Raw genomic sequence first — 6,649 nt, forward strand, 5'->3', positions numbered from 1 at the left:
GAAGTTCAGGCTGCCTCTGGGTAGAGTGCATGGCCAGCTGGAGATGCTCAGCTCTACTGAGGAAGCCCAATCCAATCCACCCAATGTCCCTGGACCAAAACAGTGCTTCCTAACAGATCAGTCTGTTCCACTCTTGCCCTCTACCAACACATTCTCCAACAGTGCTAGCCAAAGAGCATCTGTCCCTGTGTCCTGTAGGAGTATACTTCTCAGAGAATGTTCACACTCATTTGCTCCTAGGCCTCATATTATTTATGCAATAATTTAAAAATATTATGTATAACACACATCAATGATACAAGATAAACCTCCAGTGCCTGGAGTGACAAAATCACTTGTGTCAGACCCTCCCACTAACAAGACAAAATATAAAAATAACTGTATGGAAGCATGGAGACCAGCCAAAAGCAAGAAAAATGAGGTGAAATATAATCCTTGAAAAAAGGACACTTCACCTACCATTGCCTGCAGCACAGGGGGAGATATGGCTCATGCAGAGAGTGGCAGTGTGACTGGCCGAGGAAGCAGAGGCTGGGGAAACATCAGAGCAGCTGGAAATTGAAGGAGACATCTGGGAAGCGAGTGAGCTACAGAGAGGGGAAACCAAAATCCATGTGCAAAGTTCCCTCAAAGTCTTAGCTGCCTTCTCAATGACACATTTACAGAGAGATTTCAAGGAACCTAGTCAAAAAGTAAAATGTCTGAACAGAAATGTTGGAAGCTTCCACAGTGTTAGAGAGAGCGTTTGGGGTCCAGGGCCTGTAAAATTAGAGGGACTTGGTAACACCTTGGGCTCTTCATTGAAATCCTACAAGTACCACACCCAAGGTGAACTGCAAATCCCAAATCCCAGGACTAAGGATTTCATCCCTGGACGAAGACAGGACTGAAATATTCTTGTCCTAACCAGGCTTCAAGTTTTTTTTTGCCCAAAATTGAATTGTCTGTTAGAACAAAGTCAACACCCTTCAAAGGAAGATCATTCAAAGTCGCTACCATATCTCAACCAAATAGATCCAGTGCATAAGAGAAAATTAGCTGGTAAAGAAGCGGGAAAATGTGAACTATAATCAAGTCCAAAATCAAGGCACTGGTGTCTGGTGCAGGCCTACTTCCTGGTTTATAGCAGGTGCCTTTCTGCTGTAACCTCACACGATTTTGGGCTTCCCAGCCTCTAGCATCGCGAGAAATAAATTTCTGTTTATAAGCTACCCAGCTGCTGGCCTGAATAGAACCAAAAGGTGGCGGAAGGGTCAATTGGCTCTCTCTGCTGGAGCCAGACATCATGTTCCTGGTTCTCAGGCCTTTGAACTTGGGTTGGGACATCTGGAGCTGTATGAGCTGAGCAACGATGGCTCGATGGCTGGTCTCCCTTTCCCAAGGGCAAACTGAGCACTGGCATCAACATGTTAAATGTGCATAACCTTTGGCTGCAGAATCTTTGTGTGGTTTCTTGGGGTCAGGGCTGACATGACTGCTCTGCCGGGGACCCTAATGCTCAGGGGACACAGTGACCATCAAAAGCAGAGTAAGGTCCCAGGCCTGCCTGACCTGCGGTCTGGAAGGATTTCCTTCTACAAATGGAAGAAAACCAAGACACATTTGAAAGCTGTGGGTGGGATGGCTGTCATTCCAGCTGTGAGTTCACCTCGCCTTTCACTGCTTTCAAAATGATCTGTGGGCCCTAACCAGGTTGGCTGATGTTTCTCTCTCGTCGATGTTTCTAGCTCTCTGTCCCTCTCCCTTCCTCTCTGTAAAAAAATCAATAAAATATATATATATATATTTAAAAAAAGCAAAATGATCTGTGGGAGGAAGGGATCTGAGACCAGTGGCTGTGCTCTCAGACCACCACACCCCAAACTTCCTGTCTCACCTGACTCTGGTCATGTCCAAACCCTGTCCATCCTGCCTCCAGAAAAGTCTAGAAAAAGTTTAATTGAGAATTGGCTTTAATAATCCAGATTTGGGTCAGCCTGAAATTGCCCTTCTTAAGAAGATGAGGGAAAGTGTGGGGGATTGAACGTTTCTCTCCACCCTCCCCCCGCCCCCCCTCCCCCAGTCCTTAATCAGCTACAAGGTTGTGAGTCAAAGTAGGAAATAGCTCAAGGACATCCTAAAATGGGGAGAAACAAGGGATTTTCAATGAATGCACTGAGGCAGGGTTGCCACTCTCTTCCTCATCCCTCACCCACAAAATTAAAAAAGTTTCAATAGCAGTTTTGGTCTAAATAAGCCTTGAGACGAGTGATTCAGGAACTTGTAAAAGTCTGAAGTAGATTCTGAAGGCGCTTCCCTGATCCCCACCTCTAATCCTGTCTCCTTCCTGGGATTTTCCATTAGACAGGCCTGGTCGGTCCCCTGAGCCTGAAGAAGAATGGCAGTTCCTTATTTGCGTATTTGCTAGAACCATGGCAACCAGTTCCCATCCTGACGTCAGTCACAGGACCAACATGTGGCCTGGCAACCAATCCAAGCTAAGGAGGCCCAGCTACCATGGTGACAGGGGTGGAGACTAATTTCTTTGAAAGGAGTGAGGGACTAAAGCACCTTTCAGATGCAGGCTGCCTTTGGATGGAGCCCAGCTAGGAGCTTCCCAGTGATGCTGCCAGGATCTTAGTCCAAGGTATCACCAGACCCCTGCTGGACAACTCAATAGCCCCAAACAGGCCTACCTCTCTCTCCCTCTCCCTTCCTCTCTGAAATCAATAAAAATATTTGAGAGAGAGAGACAGAGAGAGAGAGAGAGACAGAGAGAGAGAGAGAGAGAGAGAGAGAGCGCCAAAATAAAGGATTTCAAAATTCCTGAAAGAATCTCATCTTAGGGAACAATAGTTAAAGTTTCTCTTCATGCTTGCCCCTAGAAGACAAAGATGGGGGACAGCAAATAGCAGCATACTTCCTAATCCCTTCCTTTGCAGATATCCCTCATGGAGCATGAGACTTTCTGGCTAAAGTCAGACAGGTGCTCCAGGTGCTCTCTTCATTCAATTCACTGGACTTCCCATAGCTCCTACCTGTACCCCTAACATTCATGCTCTTCCCAGTTGCTCTGTCTTCCAGACCACAGGCCTCACACACCTCAGCCGAGTGGTTTTGGTGGTGAAGGCTGCTTGCCCATTCCTCATGCAGGTCTCTGGGGCATAGAGCCTGGGTGTCTTCTGGTCTTCACATGCTGAGTGATATCATCCTTCTAGAACAGTCCTGTAGGGTAAAAGGACTGAGAGTTGACCCTTGGGAGAGTCTGATTGGCCCACCCCCAAAACCAGAAGTTGCTTTCCCCAAAGTGCCCAGGGACCACAGGTCATTGGAGGAATCAGAGACTGGCTAGGGCACAGAAGTTTGCATTCTGCCCGCCTCAGCATTTGAATCCCTTCTCTTACTAGCTCTGTGACCCTGGGAAACGTAATTAAATTTACCAAGCTTCAGTTTTCTCATCCATGAAATGACTAACCTCAGAGGATTGGTGAGAGGATTAAAGGAGATAATGCATATAACTTTCTTAGCACCGTGCGTGGCATATAGTAAGTGATCAAGTGGGAATTTAATAATAATGCTGTTGTTTCTTAAGTGAGGTTGAGGGTGGAAAAAGTGCTAAAACACTAAGGTATTACTCGCACATTAGACACTATTAGTAATAGTAGTAGCAATTTGAACTCAAAACTTCTGAACCCTGCGACCATGAAACTGATTTTAGAAAGAGTCAGACACATTTTTCTGAGGAACCCACCTCCCACGCTCCACCCCACCTTTCATGTCTTCCATTGCCATACACTGAGCTGCCCGCTGCCCAATTCAGAGTCTGGCATATGTGGGGGTGAGGAGGGGTTCTGACTGGGGACCCCATTATTCTTGGCTCTGGAGCACTCAGATAGCACCAGTGGGTTGGACCAGTCCCAAGGAGATGGATGCTGTCTCTTCCAGATACTGTGCTTCTCTAGAGACCCGGTGTGAACAGCTTCCCTGTGACACTGGGAGACCACCACCCCTGTCTTGCCCAGGGTCCGGGAAGGTAAGGGTCCAGAGGTGGGTATGATGAGAAAGCTCAGGAAGAAAAGTTTGGGGAAGGAGCTTTGAATGTCGAGGTGGGGATTCCCTCTCTACCCCTATATCTGACAGGCCCAGCCTCTCTCCTCCCGCAATTCAGGTCTGATCTTGAAGCACAAGCTGCTGGAGCAACCTTGCCAGGATTGGAAGACTGGGTCAATGACCTCTTGGAGGGGTCTGACCAGCTGCACTCCCACTTGGCTCTGTCCCTCTAAGGGCATGAGAATGGCATTGGCAGGGACGTTTGATAAAAGCCCTCAAAAGGTCCCAGTTGCATCCTCTGGATCTCACTCTCCCTTGGCATAGATAGACTTTCAGGTAAGAGTAGAGACTTCTGGCAAAGAGGCAACCTGTGGGCAGACAGGAGAGCAGAGCCTCAGGTGGCTACACAAACCAAATGGACGGATAGGTGGACAGGCTAGGGCTGAGGAAGAAGTTTAGCTGCTTCCTGGGAGGAGAGTTGGAAGGAGTTCTAGAATCCTTGGAAGGATGAAGCATGGAACTGGGCGTCAGACAGTGAGGGCTGGAGAGTCCAGGTTCTTTTCCTGAAAGCCTACACAATTCAGGAAATGACCTTGCGACTATACAGACCCTCCTCAATCCAGGTAGATGGGGTAGGGTGGGAGAGAATCCAGGCTTGTTTGTGTCTGCTTTTTCCTATCCTGAATCTTTCTCCCTCTCCAGTTCACAAGCAGACCCTAACAAAGGTGCAAAAAGGTGGCAACCCCGATAAAAAGGCAAATAACCCAGTTTTAAAAGGGAAAGGATCTGAATAGGCATTTCTCCAAAGGAGATAGTCAGGTGGCCAATAAGCACATGAAAAGATGCTAAATTCTATAGCCATCAGGGAAAAACAAATCAAAATCAGGGTGAGATACCACATTTCACCCACTAGGATGGCTAGAATAAAAAAGACATGGTAACAAGTGCTGGTGAGAATGTAGAGGAACTGGAACCCTTATAAACGGTTGGTGGCAGCTATGGAGAACAGTTTGGTAGTTCATCAAAAGGTTAAACAGCCCTAGCCGGTTTGGCTCAGTGGATAGGGCATCGGACTGTGAACTGAAGGGTTCCAGGTTTGAATCCAGTCAAGGGCACATACCTCAGTTGCAGGCCCCTCCCCAGCCTGGACCCTGGTCTGGTCGGGGCACATGCAGGAGGCAACCAATCAATTGGTTTCTTTCCTTCTCTCTTCCACTCTCTAAAAATCAGTGGAAAAATAACCTTGGGTGAGGATTAAAAAAAAAAAAGGTTAAACATAGGGTTACCATATGACCCAGCATTATCTCTATAACTATTATAGGTATCCACACAAAAGAAATGAAAACATGTCCACACCAAACTTCTATACAAATGTTCACAGCAGCATTATTCATTACAGCCAAAAAAGTAGAAACAAACCAAATGTTCATCAACTGATGAATGAATGTGATATATCTATACAATAGAATACTATTCATTAATAAAAAGAAGTGAAGTGCTGATACATGCTCCAACATGGATGAGCCTTGAAAACATTAAGCTAAGCAAGAAGCCAGTCACAAAATATATGAAATGTGAAATGTCCAGGATAGGCAAATTCAACAAGACAGAAAGTAAATTGCTAATTTCTTAGGGCTGGGGGAGGTAAGGGGGAAGGGGGAATGGGTGTGATGCTGAAGAATATGGGTTTCTTTGGGATAATGATAAAATGTAATAAAATCGATTGTGGTGATGGTTGCACAACTCCATAAATATGCTAAAAACCATTAAATGGGCAATTATATCTCAATACAGTTATTGAAAAATCACAAATAAATTTAATTTGACAAAATGGAAGCATTATAGCTTAACACAGCTTTCCCAAAACCAGTTATTTAGGAACCACTAATATGATTTTTGGCTTATCTTTGTATCATTGTACTAGTACTATTATTGGCTTATTTTTTTAAAGTTGATTCATTTTTTTAAAAATTCAAGACATATTATTTTAAAAGGAAGATTTTCCACTGTAAATGGAAAAATCATTATCTCTATAACTATTATAGATAATAGTAATTATAAAAAATAAAGAAGAAAATTTAAAAATGAGAGAGAAAGCCCCTCCCCCCTCAGCACCCTACTGTGAGAGAAGCGGCTTTGGCAGGGGGAGCTGGACTTCTGAGGCAGCGATCCCTTTGACCTGTCAGGTAAAAGGAGACAGGTACCACATGCAGTATGTACATGCAGGTATATGTGTGGGGTAGTGTTTTTGTGCATGTGTACTAGTATATGTGTGTGTTTGTGTGTATATATACATTTGTGGTATATATGAATACCTGTATATATGAATATGTGTGCATGAGCATGTACATGTGTATGAGTGTGTGTGCATAAATGTGTGTTGGCCCATACATGCAAGCTTAGAAATGTCACCTGCTATGTGCTGTGGAGGAATCCAGAATGGGTAGATTCATGGTTCTCTCTGCATTTGGCTCTTTTTTTGTTATTGTTGCATTTGGCTCTCTTTTGTCAAGGCTTCCTTATTGATTAATTTTTGTTTGAACATTTCAGTCTTTCTTGAGCTGTGCACTAAGCAAAGGGCTTACTCCTAGGCCCTGGAAGCTGAGTTTAGTGGAGAGCA

This window comes from Myotis davidii, unplaced genomic scaffold (genome assembly GCF_000327345.1).
Source record: "Myotis davidii unplaced genomic scaffold, ASM32734v1 scaffold575, whole genome shotgun sequence".
Classification (NCBI taxonomy): domain Eukaryota; kingdom Metazoa; phylum Chordata; class Mammalia; order Chiroptera; family Vespertilionidae; genus Myotis; species Myotis davidii.